This window comes from Macaca mulatta, chromosome 15 (genome assembly GCF_049350105.2).
Source record: "Macaca mulatta isolate MMU2019108-1 chromosome 15, T2T-MMU8v2.0, whole genome shotgun sequence".
NCBI lineage: Eukaryota > Metazoa > Chordata > Mammalia > Primates > Cercopithecidae > Macaca > Macaca mulatta.
The window spans coordinates 3973163-3996459 of NC_133420.1; the positions used below are offsets into that span (position 1 = coordinate 3973163).

The 23297-nt window shown below is 42.3% G+C and overlaps 1 protein-coding gene and 1 long non-coding RNA gene across 2 annotated transcripts in view; one reads left to right on the plus strand and one right to left on the minus strand.

Moving 5' to 3' along the window:
• The window catches only part of LOC144334884 (uncharacterized), a 201400-nt gene that overhangs the window by 59538 nt on the left and 118565 nt on the right, over nucleotides 1-23297 (plus strand). The gene's annotated exons all lie outside the window — the stretch shown is intronic.
• Nucleotides 2524-20260, minus strand: LOC144334928 (uncharacterized). Its single transcript, XR_013405200.1, has 2 exons — nucleotides 20154-20260; nucleotides 2524-4530 (listed from the first exon to the last, which is right to left on the minus strand). It is a non-coding gene; the product is annotated as an uncharacterized LOC144334928 (long non-coding RNA).

The window sequence follows — 23297 nt, forward strand, 5'->3', positions numbered from 1 at the left end:
AATGGGTCCCAGGCCCTCCCCGCCAGCCTCCGCGGAAGGGAAGGAGCAGGAATCGGGGACTCCGGGACGTCAGTGGCGCTGCAGCGCGGGCTCTGGGCTTCCCCTGTCCTGTAATGTGGAAAGGGCTCTCCAGGAGGGGCCGAGCCTGGGCCCACGACGCAGGCGCTCCGGGAGGACATTTAACATTGAAGAGCGAGAGGTGGTGGAGACTGCGCTCCCCAGGCCCCGGGTGCACGTAGGGGCACCGGTGCCCAGGTTCAGGAGGGTGAGGCCTTCTTGGCCAGGTAGCCCTGTTAAATCTATCTGAAAATCACAGATAACTAAGTATCAAGTCGTCACAGATCATTTTAGTATCCTGAATGAGATGGCTACGGAAAACATGAAAACGTCGTTACTGGTTACGTGCATGATGCATCCAAAACATTGTTACCTGCACAGTGGCAGCACTGATATTTGTGGGCTTTTGAACGTGTGGACTGGAGTGTTAAGAGCCCTTCAGAGTTATGACAGTAGTTTGATTTGAATGTTCTTTTCTTGGCGAATAAATGCTGTACATTGAATTTACCCAGGAAACTAGGAAGGTGAACCCACACGAAGGACACAGGCCTGTGGGCTGCTCCAGGCGCCCTTAGGGCGTTGCAGGGCCTGAGCCATGCGCTTCCTGCTCAGCCTCCTGAGAGCCGTGACGGCGTCTCTGTTCTGCCTCACACTGGACCCGCTAGTTTCATATTCTTGTTATGGTTCCGAGGCTACAAGCGGTTGGATTCTGTGAGACACTCTCTGTCTTCCTCCTCCGGCTGCTTTCAAATGGGTCGTCTTTTTTTAGAACTGATTTTTTAAGCAGTGATTGATGGGGTGAGTTGTAGTGCTGTCCTGAACTGCAGAGGGAGCGCATTGAGGAACCTGGGTTTTGATGCTGTGCACATCAGCAGAGTCACCAGCCCAGGGCCCTGTCAGTCCCATTATTAAGCTCATTTCTTGCTCTTGTCATCGTTACTCAGACGCCTTAAAAAAAAAAGCAAACTCCTGCTTACCGTCACTGGCTGAGTTTGGCAAATGGGTGTTTACCCTGGAAAGAGGGGCATTTTGTCCTCTGGAACGTCTAAGGCGCCCTTTGGTGAGGTGGTCTGTTTCTGACCACTCTATCCCGTGGGCGTCCTTCCTACTTCCACCTTCCCTTTCCGAACGCCTCCGCCTCCAGGGCTTTAACTTTCCTTCTGTGTGTGTGCCACACAGAGGTTATGACTGTTGTGCCAGTGCCCTGTTTTTTCTCTTTCTTTCTTTCTTTCTTTCTTTCTTTCTTTCTTTCTTTCTTTCTTTCTTTCTTTTCTTTTCTTTTCTTTTTTCTTTCTTTCTTTCTTTCTCTCTCTTTCTTTCTCTCTCTCTCTCTTTCTTTTCTTTCTTTCTTTCTTTCTTTCTTTCTTCCTTTCTTTCTTTCTTTCTTTCTTTCTTTCTTTCTTTCTTTTTTCTTTTCTTTTTTCTTTCTTTCTTTCTTTCTCTCTCTTTCTTTCTCTCTCTCTCTCTTTCTTTTCTTTTCTTTCTTTCTTTCTTTCTTTCTTTCTTTCTTTCTTTCTTTCTTTCTTTCTTTCTTTCTTTCCTTTCTTTCTTCTTTCTTTCTGCTGAGGGCCCAAAACTTGCTGCATCTCAAAAGAAGCATTTGCATCCATTTGTTCGCGATGAGCATAAACTGCTCTTTAAGGGAGACTAATTGGTAAACCCGGCTGCTGTGTGTAGAAAGACAGAGGTGGCCGCGGAAGCAGGGCTCTGCCTCTTGGAAGCCTGCACAACCGTCCTGCTTTCTTTCTTCAATATCCGCGGGGGGGGGGGGTGGGGTGGTTAATTTTAATAAGCCCTGGAAACCAACAAAGCAGGAAAGTGCTAAGACATTGAGGTGTGAGATTTAAAATGACAACCAGCAGCCTCTCATTCTTCCTTCACTGAGGAAGGAAGGAACCAGTTGCCTCTTCGTTTTGGGGCTGCAGGGTATGTTTGGCAGCGACACTGGCCCTTTGTGCTGTGTGACTCATGAATTGAGATAGTTCTTTACTAAGTGTTTTGTGCAGTAGGTATGAAAATGGGGAAAGAGGGAGCACTGTCCGGGGTGGAGAGGCGTGGAGAGACGCTGTGATACATAGCGAGTCCTTTTCTTCTGGGCTCCTGGTTTTCAATCTTTTTCTTCTTTTTTTCCTAACAGCTTGAAAGATGATTTTTGTGTCTTAATTAAAAGATTGAAGACTGTGGGTCAGACCCAAACTAATTCCATCGGCATCAGAGAAAAGGATTCTTTACATATTTATCTATAGGCACAATTAATTTTTTTATTTTTTGCTGAATTATCTGGTTAGTCAAATCATACATTAGAGAAGTAATATTAAAAATTAAAAAATAAAAAATGTATCTGTAAACATATCCCCCTTCCATTCCAGTCTTTGTCTCTGTGTAATTTTAGAACCTTGGGCCATGATGTACATAGAGTTTATATTCTTTTAATATCTTGCTACTTCATTGTTTTCATGTTTAATCTTTGGGTTGATGTATCACAGGTTACTTGACCGTTTCTTACAGGTGTTTGTTTTAGTTTTTTTTTCCCCTTAACGCTAATGTAAATTTGAGTGTTTGGATGGTAGTTTTAGCAGAATTTAAGGCAGAGTCTCAGTTAGGGTGATGGATCGATTTATAGTCCCTAATTTGAGGAGGGAGGTGGCAATATGCCCTTTCTTCTAAAATTGATATGTTAAATCACAATGGACATTTACATGATTTTGAGCACTTGGGACTCCCCTGGGGTTCACTGGTATTGCAAGGTCAGGGCTGGGGATCTTCTGCTGGAGAGGCCCCCAGCGTGCCCAGCGCAGGGTCCTGAGTGTGTTGCTGCAGGACAAGCTCTGGGCTTTGCCCTGCAGTGGCCGTCGCTCTGGGAAGAGCTGGCTGCTCCAGGAATGAGGCCTATGCTCTGAAGCTCACAGTCAGCAGACCAGCAAAGGTCAGCGCAGATGACCTTATATGAATCATTCATTTAACAAGCATTCATGGAATACACATTCCATGCAGTTGGAACTTAGAGTGGAAGGCCATCAGTTCACTGTTGTCTCAGCAGAACTTTGTCCCTGGGTCCCTGTTGAACTTAGAGTGGAAGGCCATCTGCTCACTATTGTCTGAGCAGAGCTTGGTCCCTGGGTCCCTGTTGAACTTAGAGTGGAAGGCCATCAACTCACTGTTGTCTGAGCAGAGCTTGGTCCCTGGGTCCCTATTGAACTTAGAGTGGAAGGCCATCAGCTCACTGTTGTCTGAGCAGAGCTTGGTCTCTGGCTCCCTGTTGTAGCCTCCGCTCCTAGGAGGTGCACGGTGAGTGTTGGGGGACCCTCTCCAGGCACAATTGCTGAACAAGGACCCCTCCCAAGGGTGTCAGCCCTAGGCCCTGAGCTCTGAAGAGGAGGAAGGCATTCCTGGGGCCATCTCCCCTTCTGGATACTGAGCTCTGCACAGAGAGTAACTCTTCCACATTCACTGCAGTGAAGTTCATACTTTAGAGACTGGGGCCTGCATTCCCCAGAATTTCCATGGCCACAGGTGGTGGCTGCACCATGCGACTGGTGTCTATGTTCCCTGGAATTTCCGTGGCCATAGATGGTGGCTGTACCATGTGACTGGGGTCTGCATTCCCTGGAATTTCCGTGACTGCAGGTGGTGGCTGCACCATGCGACTGGAGTCTGTGTTCCCCAGGATTTCTGTGACCATAGGTGGTAGCTGCACCATGCGACTGGAGTCTGTGTTCCCCAGGATTTCTGTGACTACAGGTGGTAGCTGTACCATGTGACTGAGGGTCTGCGTTCCCCTGAATTTCCGTGGCCATAGGTGGTGGCTGTACCATGGGAATGAGGGTCTCTGTTCTCTGGAATTTCCATGGCCATAGGTAGTGGCTGTACCATGCGACTGGGGTCTGCGTTCTCCAGAATTTCTGTGGCTGCAGGCTGTGGCTGCACCATGCGACTGGGGTATGCATTCCTCGGAATTTCCGTGGCCATATATGGTGGCTGTACCATGTGACTGAGGGTCTGCATTCCTTGGAATTTCCATGGCCATAGATAGTGGCTGTACCATGTGTCTGAGGGTCTGCGTTCTCTGGAATTTCTGTGGCTGCAGATAGTGGCTGTACCATGTGACTGAGGGTCTGCATTCCTGGAATTTCTGTGGTCGCACATGGTGGCTGTACCATACAACTGGGGTCTACATTCCCTGGAATTTCCTTGGCCACAGGCGGTAGCTGCACCATGCATCAGGTCCTCTGTCTCAGGAGTTGGTGCCATTGTCTCTGTTACTCCCTCGCCTGACACACAGAGGCAGTTCCTGACTTTATCACTCCCAGGAAACACACAGGCATCTGTTTTGGATCCTTGTTTTATTTCCCCATCACCTTTCTCATCAAAGGGAAATTCACATCCCTCTAAAGCTGAAAATGGTGTGGGGCCCCCTGGTGGTCTTTCCAAGGCATTATCAGCAGGTAAATTAGATCATGTGGGCCAGTGTACCTGAAATGAAAACAGAAAGGTAAGTCGTGTCACTAAGCTTTGGTGGGAGATTCAGGGTCTTTGTTAGTGGCAGAATCATCCAAAGTAAGTTGTTTGTTCACTGCAGATCTAGATGGTTGGCTGTGTCAGGATTAAACTTAGCCAGTGTCGACAGAGTGTCGCTTAATCCCTCACGGAAGCGTGTCAAGTACATTGAAGAATAGCTGCCAAGTCTGCTATTGTCGGGAGAGAGGCAGGTACGTCTCTCGCTTAGCCCAGTGCTGCAGGAGGCCAGGCTCACGTCAGGCTGTGCGTGTGAGTGGGTTGGATTTTTAGCACTCTGGGACGGTAAAGCACAAACATCTATTTTTAACTTGTGGGTGACCTTCTTCTGTGCTGCTTGAGTCTCTGTGGGCCTTTCTGTTTCCTTCCTGAGGAGTCTGTGCCAGGGTCCCAAGCGTTCTCTGGGCTGCACCTCCGCGCCTGCCCAGTGAGGAGCCTCCTCCTGGTGGCTGTGGGACTGGGCTGGGCCCACACTGTCAGCATCGTCTGGGGTAAGCAAGCCCGTCCTTCCACACCTCAGTGTCCCCAGCTGTTGAACAGGGCTAATCAACTGACCGTCAGGATTAATGGGGATCAGATGCGCTCATCTCATAGCCCTGCTTGGTAAATAGCCACTTCCACTCTGTCCTCCAATGTGCTACTCTAGACTTTTGCTTTACCTCCATTTAGCCAGGTGATTCGAGGTGACAGTGACTATCAAGAGGGATGTACAGAGGAAACCAGTGGAAGAGAGCTCGAGGAGCAGACATGGGCGCAGGGAGCACAGTGCGGGGAGCACGGCTGCAGGGAGCATAGGCATGGGGAGCACAGATAGGTGTAGGGAGCATGGGCGTGGAGAGGACGGGTGCGGGGAGAACGGGTGTGGGGAGCACGGGCGTGTGAAGCATGGGTGCGGGGAGCACGGGTGCTGGGAGCACAGGGCATGGAGAGCATGTGTGTACTTGCTCTGCTCTGACAGAGGTTGCCGAGCATGTACTCTGTGCTCAGATGGGTCAGAGCCTCAGTACCTCTTTTAAAAAAAAAAAAAAAAATCTTTTTTTAAAGATAGGACTTCTGTCTTCCTGGTGGCCCCTTTTAGTCGATACTCTTTTAAGCCTGCTTTTCCAGAGAAAAGCTAGGAAGGATGGCCTATATAGGTTCCAGTCTGGGCATATCTGGAAGAATGGGTCTTTTTTAGGTTTGAGTCTGGCGTACCTGGGGACATCTTTGAACCTCCACTCAGAGTCCCAGAACCACGTGTAGAGGCTCCCCAAATGTCTGCTGGGACTTTCCCCTCTGCTCGCGGATGATGAAGAGCAGAACCTCACCCTGCCACGACCTCTGGGGTCCTCCTTCCTGGAGGGCAGTGCCTTGGTGACCAGCGTGTGTAGGAGTCTGAGCTGGCACCTTCGGGCTATGCTGTGCAGCGGGGGCTCATGCCATGGGGCATTCTTGTGTTCTGCACCGGGACTGGTGACGTTGGGCATCCTCGTGCAGTGTGGACCACATGAGGTGCACATGAGCCAGACAGCTCCCGGAATTCGGAGCCTGGCTCTGTCTCAGGCCACCCACCTGTCTGTGGCATTTCTGAGGGATTGTGGGGACCATATGAGTCTGTGTCCCCACCCTCACTGGCTGGACACCTGTGCCAGGCTGGAGCTTTATGTTTCACCATCCCCTGTTCCGAGTTGTGTGAATATTTATTTTCATTACCTACTCTCATGAGCTTTCCTTTTTAAAAAAAAAAAAAATCGGAGACAGACTTTGAAGTCCCCTGGCCCCACCGTTCGTGGACCTAATGGTATTGCAGAAATTATGACTTCAATTATGTATAATAACTGGGGCTACTTTAAAAGTCATGTAAAGGAACAAGGTGGAGTAGCCATTTCAAGCTGTACATCATGCTGGATTCTTAAGTGAACATTATCAGGGTTTCAACACGTTTTCTCTTTTTATTTACTTTGGAGAATATAATGGATGCTCAGAAGCTGTTGGGATTTAGTAAGAGGAAGTTATCCTTAAGAAGCTATTTAAGCAAGGGGACAGTTGGAGTAAACGTAAATTATGAACACACACCTATTCCAAACCAGAGAAATAAAAGCATCAACTTTACTGGGGTTGAAACTTGGGTGCTAGTGTGTCTTTCCTGCCCACAGTGACTGTGGCAGTGCTGTGGGCAGGAAATTCTGGAAAGAAGACTCGGTGCCAGTGGTAATTTTTGTGACGATTCATTTGCTTTCAGCTCAAGTGACTATAGTCTTACTTGCAAATGGCTAGGTCTCCACCAATGGACCACAACACTGACAAAGGACACATGAGAAATGACCCTTGGGTTTTTAACAATTATTATTTTTAATGGACACATTATAGTACATATCCATGGGATACAGTATGATATTTCAATACATGTTTTTCGTGTGTAATTAGCAACTCAGGGTAATTAGCATGTCCATCATCTCAAACATTTGTCATTTCTTAATGCTGGGAATATTTAAAATCCTCTCTTCTAGCTGCTTGAAAATATACAATAAATTGTAAACTATAGTCACCCTACAAGGCTATAGCACACTAACCCTTATTTTTACTATCTAGATGTAATTTTGTATCCATTAGACAACCTCTCCCTTTCTGCCTTCCCGCCGCCCTTTCCTGTCTCTAGAAGCCACTGTTCTACCTTCCGAGGGTAGAATATCGTTTTCCTCATAGAGATCTTTAACCTTCTTGGTTAGATTTCTTCTGAGGTATTTTTATTTTTATTTTATATTTTTGTAGTTAAATGGGATTGCTTTCTTGATTTCTTTTTTCACTGGCTCATTGTTGGTCTATAGAAATGCTACTGATATTTATATGTTGATTTTGTATTCTGTAACTTTACTGAATTTGTTTATCAGTTCAAAGAGATTTTTGCTGGAGTCTTTTTTTTTTTTTAATATATAAGAGCACATTGTCTGAAAACAGATAATTAGAGTGCCTCCTTTCCACTTTGGGTGCCCTTGATTTCTTTCTCTTGCCTGACTGCTCTTGACTAGGACGTTCAGTGCTGTGTTGAATAGGAGTGGCACAAGTGGGCGTCCTTGTCTTTTACAGATCTCAGAGAAAAAGCTCTTAGTGTTTCCCCATTCCCCATTATGTTAGCTGTGGGTTTGTCACATATGGCCTTTATTGTGTTGAGGTATGTTTCCTTCAGTGACTCGTTTGTTGAGACTTTCTATCATGAAGCAGCGTTGAATTTTATCAAATGCTTTTTCTGTATCTATCGAAATGATATTATGGTTTTTGTCCTTAATTCTGTTGATGTGATGTAGCATGATTATTGATTTGTGTTTGATGAGCAATCCTTGCATCGTGGGATAAATCCCACTTGATCATGGTGTATAATCTTTTTGATTTGCTGTTGGATTCAGTTTGTTAGTATTTTGTTGAGGATTTTTGCATCTGTGTTCATCAGGAATATTGACCTATAGTTTTCTCTTTTTATTGTGTCCTTGCCTTATTTTGGTATCAGGGTAATGCTGGTCTTGAAGAATGAACTTGGCAGAATTCCCTCCTCTTCAATACTTTTGGAATAGTTTGAGAAGAATTGAAATAAAAATGTGTAGAGTTCAGCTGCGAAGTCACCTAGTTCTGGGGTTTTCTTTGTTGGGAGACTTTTTATTATTACTTAGTCATACGTGTTACTCATTATTGGTCTCTTCAGGATTTCCGTTTCTTCTTGGTTCCATCTTGGTAGGTTGTACGTGTCCGGGAATTTATCCATTTCTTCTAGATTTTCCAATCTGTTGACATACAATTGTTCAAAATAGTCTGTAATGATCCCTTGTATTTCTGTAGTATCAACTATCATTCTCCTTTTCTGTTTCTAATTTTATTTCTTTGGGATTTCTTTTTGTTTGCTTAGTGTAGCTAATGGTTTGTCTATTTTATTTATCTTTTCAAAAAACCAATATTTTTTTCTTCATTTTTATATTTGTTAGTTTCAAGTTTATTTAGTTCCTCTTTGATCTTTGTTATTTCTTTTCTTCTACCACTTTTGGATTTGATTTGTTCTTGCTCTTCTAGCTCATCGCAGTTCGTTGTTAGGTTGTTTATTTTAAATCTGTTTTTTAAATGTAGGAGTTCATTGTTATAAACTTTCCTCTTAATACTGCTTTTGCTGTATACCATAAACTTTGATATGTTGTGTTTCTGTTTTCATTTATTTCAAGAAATTTTTAAATTTCCTTCTTCATTTCTTCATTGACCCATTGGCTATTCAAGGGCATATTGTGTAATTTCTATGTATTTATACAGTTTTGAAAGTTCTCCTTGTTTTGTTTTTTTTTTTTTTTAATTAACTTTGTGTTCTAGAGTACATGTGCACAATGTGCAGGTTTATTACATGTGTATTCACGTGCCAAGTTGGTATGCTGCACCCATTAACTCATCATTTACATTAGGTATATCTCCTAATGCTATCCCTCCCTCCTCCCGCCTCCCCCCTCCCCACAACAGGCTCCAGTGTGTGATGTTTCCTTTCCTGTGTCCAAGTGATCTCACTGTTCATTTCCCACCTATGAGTGAGAACATGCGGTGTTTAGTTTTCTGTCCTTGCAATAGTTTGCTGAGAATGATGGTTTCCAGCTCCATCCATGTCCCTACAAAGGACATGAACTCATCCTTTTTTATGGCTGCATAGTATACCATGGTGTATATGTGCCACATTTTCTTAATCCAGTCTGTCATTGATGGACATTTGGATTAGTTCCAAGTCTTTGCTGTTGTGAATAGTGCCGCAATAAACATACATGTACATGTGTCTTTATAGCAGCATGATTTATAATCCTTTGGGTATGTACCCAGTATTGGGATGGCTGAGTCAAATGGTATTTCTAGTACTAGATCCTTGAGGAATGACCACACTGTTTTCCACGATGGTTGAACTAGTGTACAGTCCCACCAACAGTGTAAAAGTGTTCCTATTTCTCCACATCCTCTCCAGCACCTGTTGTTTCCTGACTTTTTAATGATCGCCATTCTAACTGGTGTGAGATGGTATCTCATTGTGGTTTTGATTTGCATTTCTCTGATGGCGAGTGATTATTGTAGCAGGACTAGCCGCAGACAAAACATGATGGGAGGCTACATGCATCAGCTAACAGAACAAAACGTTTTACAGTGCTTTCTCAGACAATGTCTGGAATTTACAGATAACACTAGTAGTTTGGGTCAGGGGTTAATATTATTATTATTATTTTAACCACCAGGGCCAGGTGGTGGTGCCAAGGTCGTCTAGCTATTTATCTTACTTCTGTTTCCTTCCAACTTTTTGTTTTCTCCCCCTTCTCCTGTCTTATAAACTAGGGAAAAGGGGAGACGGGAAAAGTTGGGAAAGACAACAGGAGAAGTGGTGGTCTCATTCTATATTATGAGCATTTTTTCATGTCTCTATTGGCTGCATAAATGTCTTCTTTTGAGAAGTGTCTGTTCCTTGTTGTTGATTTATAGCTTTATTCTGTTAGAGTCTGAGAGTATCCTAGATGTTATTTCAATTTTAGAAAAAATGTATTGAGAATTCTTTTGTAGCCTAACATGTGGTGGATTCTAGAGAATGTTCCATGTGCTGAGGAGAAGAATGTGCATTATGTATCTGTTGGATGAAATGTTCTGTAAATGTCTGATAGGTCCATTTGGTCTACACTGGACTTTAAATTTGATGTTTTGTTGTTATTTTTTGTCTAGATGACCTCCAGTGCTGACAGTGGGATTTTGAAGCTCCTACTATTGTTGTGTTGGTGTCTCCCTGTCTCTCTCTGTCTCTCTCTCTCTCCATATATATATATATATATATAGATAGATATATATATATACGCACACGTATATATATGTGTGTGTGTGTGTGTATATTTATGTATATATAAATTTATTTGAGACAGAGTTTTGCTGTTGTTGCCTAGGCTGGAGTGCAGAGGTGCAATCTCAACTCATTGCAACCTCCACCTCCTGAGTTCAAGTGATTCTCCTGGCTCAGCCTCCCAAGTAGCTGGGATTACAGGCATGTGCCACCATGCTGGGCTAATTTTTTGTATTAGTAGAGAGAAGGTTTCACCATGTTGGCCAGACTGGTATTAAACTCCTGACCTCAGGTGATCCACCTGCCTCCACATCCCTCCCAAAATGCTGGGATTGTAGGCATGAGGCACTGCGCCAGACCTCTCTTTCTATTTAGATCTACTAATATTTGCTTTATATATCTGAGTGCTTTGTTGTTGGGTGCACATATACTCGTAATTGTTATATCCTTTTGCTATTTTGATCTCTTTATTATATAATTACCTTTTTGTCTCCTTTTTACAGTTTTTGACTTAAATTGTGATTGATCTGAAATAAATATGGCTACTCTTGCTCACTTTTGATTTCCATTAATGTGGAATGTGTTTTTCCATCCCTTCACATTTAGTCTATGTGTGTCTTTGCGGCTGAACTGAGTTTTTTGTAGGCAGCATATAGTCAGTTTTTCTTGTTTTAAATTCATTCAGCCCATCTGTATCTTTTAATTGGGAATCTTGGGATTATTTTGCTATTGATATCACAGTCCAGACATTAAGATTTTCTCACTTAAGTTGCTTTACACAAATTAATATGAAGAGGAAGTAGAGTTTTTCTTTTGTCCTTTTGAAGAGAGTGATGGATTATTATTTTGACTTCATGCAAGTGAGGGACTCACCGTGCCTGTTGGGATTTTAGAATTTCTTTCCTGTTATTAGGAACAGCAATGATCTGTAATGGGTTCCTGGAATCATCCAGTGATGGTCTGAATATCTTAAAACTTTCCTTTCATGTCTCATTTTCTATTTCTCACCTAGTAGCCATGCACCTGGGGCAGGACCTGGCCTTACATTTCTTTGGTTTCTTGATGATTTTTCAGGTTTAGTGTTTGACACAGTTAGGAGTCTGGATAAAATCAGTCCTTCTGGGAAGTGTGTAAGTCAAACAAGGACTTTCTGGTGACGTTATACAGGTTTCCCATGCCCCATGAGTACAGGAATAGCTCCCTGGGGAAGGAGAATGGGCACATGATGGCAGGGAGCCATTCTGGGATGGTCCCATCGTTCTGCAGGAATTGTCATGCGGGAAGAAGAAGCACGTGGTGACTGAGCTGGTAGTGATTCTGCTGATAGTTTTGATCGTTATGATTTGCTCCTGAAAGGTGATGTGGGATGAACTGCAATATTTAGAATGCTGACATTCCTTGAAACAAAGATATAGAAAAAGGTTTATAATTGCATGATGCCTTGTAGTTTTCAGCTGCTCTCATGTGGATCCTTTTTCGTGCTTCTGAAATGCTTTCCCAGGAGAGAGTGTTGTTCTTTGTATATAGATGAGGAGCCTGGGTTTCAAATGGTTAGGAATTCAGTGCATGCATTGGAATCTTTAGTTTCCTGGAACATTTTCTATTCAAGTACAGACCACATGGCCTCTAAAGGCTGGCTCATTCTTAACACCGCGATTGGTTATCCAGCCTCACGTCTGGGGTGGGTGGCAGGAAATCCACAGCCATCCTGGGTGCTCTGGGGTGGGGTGGCTGAGCTGTGGCAGCTCCTCCCAGCTGAGCAGCAAGGCTGGGGAAAGCTCATTCCATTCCCCTTGGTTCTAACCAGGTAGAGGCTTACACTGCACGTTTCCTTAGCTGGGAACCTTTAGAACTTTACATTTAAATCTAATCTGTGATCCAGGGGGTAGACACATGGGTATTCACTGTACAATTCCTACATTTTTTGTATATTTAAAAATTTTTTTTATATGTGTCATGGACGACAAAAGAAATGAGACCCCTTTGAGTTAGCTTTTCTGTATAGCATCTTCTAGAATCAGGAGGCTGGACAGGGTTTAGTTTCATCAGAAATCTGAATCTTTCTGGTCAAGAGACGGCACTATTAAGTTCTTGGTTGTGTGGTTTCTGGGAAAGAAATATTCTAAATGAGTTCCAGGAATCACCTCTGTGGGATTTCTACAGGAAAAATGACCACTCTTGAAGCTTCACTGTCACTAACAAGAATAATGGTGACGGTTTCTAAGCTGTCTCCAGCCAATCTTTAGTTCTTTTATGCAGAGTGCTTTTATTCCAAGTGAGGTGCCCTTCTGTTTAATAGTGACCTGCAGTTATTACAGGGATTGCAGCTGCATTTGATGGACGTGAACCTGCTCATCTCTGGCTCCCCAGCTTCGCCTCTGGGGTGCGTGGCAGGCGCTCCACAGCCATCCTGAGTGCTCTGGGGTGGGAAGTCTCTAGGGGGAGTGGACAGTGCATGGCCAGGACGTTCCTGTCCGACGTTCCACACTGGTGTGTGGGCGTCTCTGCCCTGTTTCCTCTGTCCGTGCATGTGTGGCGTTTCCTCCGTTCGTGCATCTGTGGCCTGTTTTCTCCGTGTGTGCCTCTGTGGCACGTTTCCTCCATCCATGCGTCTGTGGTGTTTCTTCCATCCGTGCGTCAGTGGCATTTCTTTCGTCCCTGCGTCTGTGGCACTTTTCCTCCCTTCATGCGTCTGTGGCGCTTTTCTTCCCTCCGTGCGTCTGTGGTGTTTCCTCTGTCCGTGCATCTGTGGTGTTTTCTCCGTCTGTGGATCTGTGGCGTTTCCTCTGTGAGTCTGTGGCCTGTTTTCTCCGTCCACGCTGAAGGCCGTCACTTCTCTCTAGTCACCACTTACTGATCGCTCCCTGTTGTGGTCCGTGCCGGGGGTGGTGGAGAATGAAAGAACACACAAAAGACAAAGACACACAGAGAACATGGCGGCCGCGCTCAGAGCCTCCGCCTCACTTTATTTATACTCCATAAACCCCACGTCAGCAGAAAGAATGTAATGCAAAACAAACTTTCTTTTCCCAGATGTAACCTTCTACTCAGTTCTTTGTTTCTATGCTCTTTCTTATCTGCCCGCCTTCTTGGCGCCTACGGGAGTTCATTAAAAGTTCAATTGGAGATACTGTCCTTGAGCCCTATCTATTCTCAGCATACTGTTTTCAAAGGCCCCTGCATTTCCCCCCCTTTTTTTTTGTTTTGCCTCAATCCTAAAAAGGTAGCCCATATTTGTTCTTGTGTTTTCTTTTGTTTTTGGAGGCGATGGAGGGAGCATCGAATCACCAAAAGAAGTAGACCCAATCCAAGTGCCCAAAGCAATATACTTCCAGAGATTGTAGAAGTCCATATCTTCATCTGGGTCCATGGGTTAAAGCAAGGCGCTGACCCAGCTCCTGAAGGGTTACAGTTCCGGACAACACATGTAATTGTTGTCGAAATGCTTCGGAAATGTTCTGAGTGAGCTCCTGGATGTCCAAACTAATATTTTTATGGCCTACTAATAATTTTCGGATTACAGTCCAATTTTGAGAGATGTTAAAAGGCACAGGCGTTACACAAAATTGAGTGGAGTTCCAATCACATTGTAATGTCATCCGAGTACTGAGTACAGTGAGCTGATCTCCAAGCCATGTCAATGCTTGCTCCATGTTGTCCAATCTTTCAGCAAGTTGAGAATCAATGTTTCGTTGTTGAAGCCATAACCGGTGAGATTGTTCGTGCCATTGCTGCATAAATTCAGCATTTTGTATGCTTTGACGAAGAGCGAATCCTGCTATGGCTGCAGTGGAGACGATGGCGACAAGGCTCATCACCGAGGCAATTATAAGTCCAAGGGCACGGAGGGTTCGCTGGAGAGAAGTCCAAATATAAGTCTCAAGAGGTGATGCCCCCCATGGTCGTGTAAGGTTAACAGGTAGCCAAATTTCCTTACGAGCCCTGAGGATATAAATATCCTCAGTAAAATTGTGCCACCAGGAATGATTGAGGCAAGACAAAAATGTACACATATCTGTACAATTAACAGTCCCCGTAAGATTATCCCATGTCAAATTTCCTGCTAATAATAGGTGGGGCTTACGGACACAAGCAATAATATATCAGGAGGTATTCCGATATAACTGAATATGAAAGGAGTTATTCGGGTTAGAAAGATAAAGGGGCATATTCCCCACAAAAGTGCTAATGGCATCGCCTGCAACTAACAACTTCCAAAAATAACTCTGTACTTCAGGCCTCCTTCACGCCATACCAAGGTTTCATTACTGTTAGCAGCAATACTTTTATTTACCCATTGTCATTTCAAAGGTATGTGACTAAATTTTGTTTGAAAATCACCGTGCACACTTCAATCAGTTATTTGCATCCCGTTGTATTCTAATAAAATCCGGGGTTTAGTTCCCCGACATTATTGTCACTCCAGCACCTCAATATTAGGAGAAACCTCTAGAATAGGACAAAAAAGTAAAGAACTAGGAATAGTTTCATTACTATATACAGTATGATTATATTAAAAACTTCTAGCTACAATAATAACAGTATTAGCAGCCACATGACTATGATTATAACGAACAGCCCAAGCTTCATGCAATTTTCGGAGACAATGAGGACTATTTCCCATACATATTGGAAGTCCTTCCACTCCAAATTGGTATGTGCTGATTATAATTGCTGTTTAACGTTCTATGTTGTCCTTGTCCATATGGGGGATGGCATCCAAGTAATGTTATTGGTGAAAACCTTAATTTCCGCCTCCTCTCAGGCGACTCCCTGATACAAGGGTGGAAAGGGAATATAAGTCCAATATTCATACAAAGCCTCACTAAGAGAAATAAGTCTCCCGCCGAGGCACATCTAACAAAGGAAGAAATGCATGCTGAATCCAGTTTTCTTTTCAACAGGGTTTCAATCATCTTGTAGGAAACCACTCAGGTCCACTCCCTGTAAGGACAAGAGCATAGCCCCGTCCCTGTTTTAGAACTTGCCCTTGAACATGCTTACCTTCTTCATTAGGATACCAAACCTTTAAACTGTCAGCAGGGACTATCACCGAGGGAGTTGAGGAAAGATGGGTTACGACAGCAGAGTCTTGCAATTGTCTCCATTGATTCAAAAAAATTAAGGTAAAAAGAACCTTCAAAATCTGGTTTCAAAATCTGGTTTCTGGGGGGCTCATTTCCCCCTTTTTGTTTTGTTTTAATAGTTAAGTTTTTAAAGTTAAATTTGTGCGCTCAATGATGGCTTGACCTTGACTGTTGCCCAGGATACTGGTGATATGTTGAATATTGTATTGCTGTAAGAAAACTTGTAATTTACGAGAGACATAGGCAGGGGCATTATTAGTTTTAAGTATGAGGAATGCCCATGATGGCGAAATAAGCTAAGAGATGAGTAATAACAGAAATGAGAAAAGGTATCAATGGTATGATGAACATACTTTAATCGTCTAAAAGAAGGGACACCTCGTGGATTAACCCCAGGATGGAAGGATGGAATGCTCAAAGGAGCACAGGAAGGACAAGCTCGAATAAGAGAACGAGCTTGTTTATGAGTTAAATGAAACCATCGTTGAAGGCCAGAACTATTAGTGTGATGTAGAGTATATTTTTGTTCTGCAGCATGTAGGTGGCCGATTAAAAGCAAATCAATCTGAGTATTACCATGAACTAATGGTCCAGAAAGTTGAGAATGAGAACGAAGATGAGTGATGAATAAAGGAGCTCGACGTTGGCTCAAAGTAAAGGACAACAAAGAAAAGAATTTCTGAAGAGAAGAAGTAGTACAAAGAGGTAAAGTGGCCTGAGAAATATAAGAAGTAACATAAACGGCGTATTGAGAATCACTAACAATGTTACAACCAGTAGTAGGGAAATCAAGTAAGACCATGAGAATAGCAAACAATTCTCCCTATTGCACCGAGGGATAAGGATAAACTGTAACTCAAGATTGATGAAGCTTCTTGCCAAGAATCAGAAGTTGCAAGAAGATAAGTGATCTGACTATGAGTGAATTGAGAGATAATTAAGGAAGGATCTCCTCCCCAAAGTTGTCGACAGTGATGCCGTCCTTTGATGATCAGTTCAGCTAAACGATCGATATAAGTAGCCAAGCGTTTAGATATTTTATTGGACAAAAAGATCCATTTTAGTGGTCGACTAGTTTGATGAATCATTCCTGTGGGAGAAGGTAAAGTATGAAATAAACAAAAGGAAGGGCCTTTTGAAGTTGCTCTTCAACAGGCTGGAGTTCCTGTAAAGCCAAAGGAGTTAAATGCCGTGAGTTGTCCAAGTGACTGTCTCCTTCTAGAATAGAAAAAAGATGTTATAACTGATATGTTGGTATTCCTAAAACAGGACGCATCCAATTAATGTCTCCTAGAAGCTTTTGAAAATCATTTAATGTTTTTAAATGATCACGTCGAATTTGAATTTTTTGGGGTCGAATATTTTGTGCCCCCAAGGTATAACCTAAATATTGATAAGAAAATCCAGTTAAATTTTTTCTGTGGCAATATTAAGTGAGTAGAAAGAAAGCTGAGTTTGTAATGATACAAAAGCATCTTGCTGCTTTTCTCTGGTTTTAACTTTGTGGGATAAGGGCAGGATTAGGAAGACCAGGCTGTAAACTTTCCCTAGGTTTAATGTAAACATTTATAATTTTAAGACAAGACAAAGACAGGAATTCCATGCAGAAATACGTGGCTTTATATTCCTCTCGGCCATTTGTTTTTTGACTTACTCTTTTAGAGTCCTAAGTATTTCTTTAAATAATAGTCACTGTTTCACCTAAATAGGAGTGGTGGCTATGAGTTTAAAGGATTGTAGCCCATTTTGAACATCTTATTTTTGGCAGCTGAGGAAATATGAGGAATGTTTAAAAAAGCAGCAAATTGTTGTGAAAGATCTTGTTCCCAAAAATTAATATTGATAGGAACAATATAAAAATTAAAAAAAACACTTGACCTTGTTGACCTTTAGGACCGACACAGGTTAAAGGTTCTACGTCTTGATAAATCACAGAAGCAGCACCCAAGCCAGTGAGTATAATTGAAACTTGTCTTTTTTCCCATTGTATAGGCCACTAATTTAAACAAATAATAGACATATTCACCCCCGTATCAATTAACTCTTTTAAAACTATCCCATTAATGTGCAATGAACATAAGGGCTTTTGATTAGAAACTAAAGTTTCCCAAAAAACAGTTTTTTCTGTGCTACGAAACCCTCTCTATTGAGAATACGTTCCCCTGCCTCTAGGCGTATAAATTGTGAAACTTGTACCAAAATAAACATTTTATTAGTAATATCATGTCCTTTTGGCAAAGGGCCACACACTCTAATAGCTAATTTATATACTCCTCTATTAGGAGACAAAGTATAAGGCTGAGTAATAGCTAAGTCAGCAGCGGCGCTCTGCTTAGTTGCCGCATAAAGCTGAGAAACTGGGGTAAGGTGTGGGATCCTTAAGGAGGACTTGAATTTATTCCTTAATGTTGTAGGCCATTGCTCACTGAATATTGTAGTAGACTTCTATTGTAATTGTTGGGGCCCCAAGCCTGTGGGCCCCGGCTCCCGTTTCCCAGGAGAGGAGACTGTAAATTTCCACTTTTATCAGTTTTGGAACGACATTTATTTGTCCAATGTCGACCTTTACCACAATATTTGTACACCTCTGAAGGCAGCTTTCTGCCTTGAGGGATAAAAGTGTTCAATTTTTATGACATTCTTTTTTTTGAAATGTCTAGGTTTACCACACTGCAAACAAACACCTTGTCTGTTATTTCCTTTTAAGGCTTTAGACAAAGCTCCAGCAAATAATTGAGCATCATAAATAGCCCCTCCAACACTAACACAAGTTTTAATATATTTATCTAAATTGGCCCCATTGGCCTTTAACGATTTTAACAATTTTTAACAGTCAGCATAAGCATTTTTAAAAGACAATGTTTATAACACAATTTTTGAAGCAAGGCCAGCACCCACAATTTTGAAGACAGCATCCTGAAGACGGGCTACGAAATCTGAATATAGTTCATTTGTGCCCTGTAAAATCTTCACAGAGGAAAGGGAACATTTTCCTGTTATCTCTACCTTATTTCAGGCCCTTAAAAACAAAGTCTTGATTTGAGTAAAGGCAACATCATCTAAACCAGCCTGAGCATTAAGAGTAGCATATTGGTCCGTGCCTGTGAGTTGTTCCTCAGTGGGTCCAGGGGGATCACACATAACATTTTTTCTAGCCTATACATGTGCCTTGTTCATTTACCAGCTGTGCAATTGTAACCACTGAGAACGATCAAGAAAAGCCTTCCCCAAAGTCTTCCAGTCTATAGGAATTATCAAATTTTCTGATGAAAAATATCAAGAAGACCAAGGATAAAAGGAGATTGAGGTCCATAGTTAGAAATGGCAGCTTTCATTTCTTTTTAAAAATTTAATTTGTAAGGCATTAAATTGGACATTATTGCCACCATTTGAAAACTGAGCATTAGGAGCAAAAGAAGCACAAATAATTGGAAACAGATCCAGCTCCTTAAATTTTTTTTAATTAAAAGTATATATAATATATAATAATACTCATATCCCCAAATATAAAGAATCTCAACATATTAATAAGAAAAGGCAAATAACCCAACCAAAAGTAGCAGAACAAAGAAATGACAATAAACCTATATGTCTAACATCATTACTCACTAGGAAATATGTATATTAATACCAAATTGAGAATCATTACATACACAATACAATGGTTAAAATTTAAAAACACAGAAAATATCAAGAGGTAGTTAATGTATTAAGCAGCTCGAATATTCAACTTCTGTTTGGAGTGTAAATTGGTGGAACCTATGCACCCCTATAACATAACAATTTCCTAGCTGGGGTTATTAATACTATATTAATATTAATAGTTAATATTAATGTGTTTATTTATTGACTATTGAAATACTCATAATATTTTAACAAACAATAAGATATACATATACACTGGTTTTAACATATTAAACAGGTGTTTAGTATAAATTTAAAGTATGTCTGATGTGAACAGGGCTTCAACTTTGCCAAACAAAGGTAAAGATAAGGAAGCCGGGGGGTTGGAGGCACTGGAAAATCCTCTTTTAACAGGGCAGAAGGAAAAGAAACAGGGAAAGCTCGCAAAGGTGAATTAGAAGAATATATCTGTAATATTTGTTGAAGCATTTCCATAATACACTGCATGTCAGAATTTCCCTTAGAAGAAGGAAGAGCTGGCTTTTTCTCTTCTCCCCCTTTTGCTACCCCCCCCCCCATCCTCTGTTATCCTGGCACAAATGGGCTCCATTTCAGATTTATTTTATTTTTATTTTTTCCAAATCCTCAGATATCTTTCCTCCTGTGGCTACATTACCACACTCTGAATCAGTCTCAAGTAACTCTAATGTCTGAGTGATAGAGTCACACAAGGTCCACAATTTTAGAGGCATAATATCCCCTAACTGGAGAGCTCTAAGCAGAGTTTTTACTACCTGTAACCATTCTCTGCGATTCAGCTGCACTTTAGTCTGATACTGAAACCAGTAACAATGTTGTTCAACATGGGCAAACCATCACTTCAAAGTCTTTTTCTTTCACTTTTACTCCTATAGACAGCAACAGTCCTTGAAACAGCCGTAAATATTCTGAGGCCAGAGAGATGGAATTCCCCATAATGAAAGCTTAAGAAGGTTCCCCTTAACAATATCCGGGCCTTACCCGCCCCTAGGGGGTTCCCCTTCTTGTTCTCCCCTACTCACCCGTGCTGACCCTGCTCGCTGCGCCACTTGTTGGGGTCCGTGCCGGGGGTGGTGGAGAATGAAAGAACACACAAAAGACAAAGACACACAGAGAACATGGCGGCCGCGCTCAGAGCCTCCGCCTCACTTTATTTATACTCCATAAACCCCACGTCAGCAGAAAGAATGCAATGCAAAACAAACTTTCTTTTCCCAGATGTAACCTTCTACTCAGTTCTTTGTTTCTATGCTCTTCCTTATCTGCCCGCCTTCTTGGCGCCTACGGGAGTTCATTAAAAGTTCAATTGGAGATACTGTCCTTGAGCCCTATCTATTCTCAGCATACTGCTTTCAAAGGCCCCTGCAGCTCCCTGTGTGCTGAGCCTGTGTCAGGCGTGTGGCGTGTGTCACCTGTGTGGCAGGGGTTTGCGTGACACACAGGGACACACGCTTGGGGAGCTGCAGTGATGGGGTCATAGCCACGCAGCTCAGCCCTCGGCCTGAGGGTCTTGGTGCCCACCCAGCTCTTCCCGAAGCAGCCTCAGGGCAGATCCCAGCTCTGCTTTCTCTCCTCGAGATACCTCATGAAGTAAACTAAGCAAATCGAAAGTAGGAAACAGTTGTGAAATGAGGCCTGGTTTCAGGTGTGTGTGGTCATTTCTCTTTACATGTTTACTTCACATACCCCAAATGATATACTTTCCAGCTGGTATAACAATGAATTACCAGCCATTACTGGTACAAAATTCCAGGAAGGATATTTGAGGAGGGCATAGTCTCAAAAACATGCTTAATTTTCACAGTTGTGATTTGCATGATAAAGCTGTCAGGACTGTGACCTTCTTTTGTTATCTTATTTTTATTTTTAGACCCTTGGGAGGAAGTTATTTAGTGATTACTTATAATTGTGAAAATAATGTAATGATTACAGAATCTCATTAGAATAAATATTATATTTTCTGTTCCTTATGTCAATGAAATCATCTTAATCCAGGCCGATGTTGGCAGGAATTGTCACGTTTAAAATGGGTAAGATATTTATGTGATGTGACGACCTCCCGTATTGTCTCTGGAACATATCAGAACTTTCATCTCAATTCTCACTTGTTGACACCCTACCCTGTTTTGTAATTATTCGTTTGCATCAGAATTTTGAATCCACGTACCTGAGATGATACTTACGTATGCATGTACGCATGCATGTGTGTGCATGTGTGTATGCGTGTGTATGTGCGTGTCCACGTGTCCATGTGCACGTGTATATGCATGTATGTGTGTGCATGTGTACGTGTGTATATGTATGTGTGTATATGAGTGTACGTGTATGTGCATATGCGTGTGTATGCATGTATGTGCGTATGTGTGCATGCATGTGCGCTCATGCACACACGTGTACATGTGCATGCACGTGTGCACGTGCATACACGTGTATGTGTGTATGTGTATGCACATATGTACACACGTGTGTACATGTATAGGTACGTGTATGCATGTGTATGCATCTGTGTGCACACAGATATACCTTTTCCTTTCATACAGGCTGTTTTGAGTATTGCTGTTAGGCAGTGACAATTTTCTGTTTCCTCAGTCAGAAAATGGGTAGCTCATCATTAATAAAGATGAGCATTCAACATCAGGAATAACTAAATACAAATGAAATTGTCATATTAAATAAATAAATTCCAAAACAAAGGCAATGTTCTGTACTATGTGTTCACATTGAACTTTCTTATAAAAATTGGTGTGAATGTTTCCCACTTATTGGAAATCACATGACTAGTTTAAGCCAAAACGTGGAATATTAATTAATTCTATTTTCAGATCACTTTTGCATATTTATGATTGATCTGTTCTGCTGTTCTGGAAGCTCTGAAAACCACTCTGTCTTGCTCTAGCTGATGCCACGGTTGTGAGAATTCAGGGAAACAAGGTGTTTGCCAGTTTAAGTATTTTAGATCTCAAACTGCCTCTTTTCTGCATCATAAACCAGTCTTAAAGAAAGACATAGTGTGACTTGTAGTGGATTATGTCAGTTTTATTTTCTGTGGCTGAATCATCACTCTACGTTGTGAATTAATGTTATTTTTCAGATCGTCTTCATAACACAGGGAGGTTCTCCAGTGTTGAGTGCAGGTTCAGTGAAAGTACTAACACTGTTACTACGGACTTAAACAGACTTGTTTTCTGAGGTGATAACCTTGGAGTCAGGCATTCAGTGTCCGCCCATCTCTTGGTTCCGAGTTCTCGGTCCCCTCCCGCTCTCCTCCCCCTGTACCCTTACTACTGTCTTACCTTCTTTTTGACTCCTAGGCCCTCGGAAGATGGTGTGTTGGGGGCAGGTGCCTGCTGTGAAACTTTGATAACTTTGGGAGAGAACTTTTTCTTTGGAGCAAGACCCCTCTCAATAAACTTTCAGTAGCCTGAGTATCATCTGTTGTGTGAACTATTTGTGGAAAATGTTCAGCATTTTTCCTTGGATTTTGACTGATCTTTCTCCACCTGCCAGTTTCTTCTCAGTTTGCCATGTCTGTACCCTCACCAACCCGTTCCAGCCCTGGTTACGTGTAAAGTATTTGAAGCAGAGCTCTGCAGATGAGAGAGTGTGTGTCACCCCCCGAGTTCCCTTCCTGGCCTCTGAGTGTCGGTTGTGTTTTGTTCCGAGGGACGACTCTGAGGCTCCTGGCCCCTGTTTTGGAGCACCACACCGCAAAGTGGGTGTAAAATGAAAAATGGGTTTATGCTGTATTATAATTCATAGAGTAGATGATAAAAATGCTTGAATCTGAACAGCAACTGAAAATGAGGACATGGTACCAGTTTGGATGTTGGACGACTTTCTTGAAAAAAGCTTTCATCAAATTTAGAAACTGTGCGTGTGCTGTTTTCTATTTCATACTTAGAATCTGTATAGTGTGTGTTGTATGAATGTGTTGTATGAGTGTGTTGTGTTGTATGTGAGTTGCAGGGGTTGTATGTGTGTTGTATGTGCATATTGTGTTGAGTTGCACTTATTGTATGTTTGAGTGTTGTGTGTTGTATGAGTGTGTTGTACGTGTATTTGTGAGTTGCATGCTTTGTATATTGTATGAGTGTTGTGTGTTGTATGTGTGTATGTGTATGTCGTATATGAGTTGCATGTATTGTGTGTGATGTATGAGTGTTGTG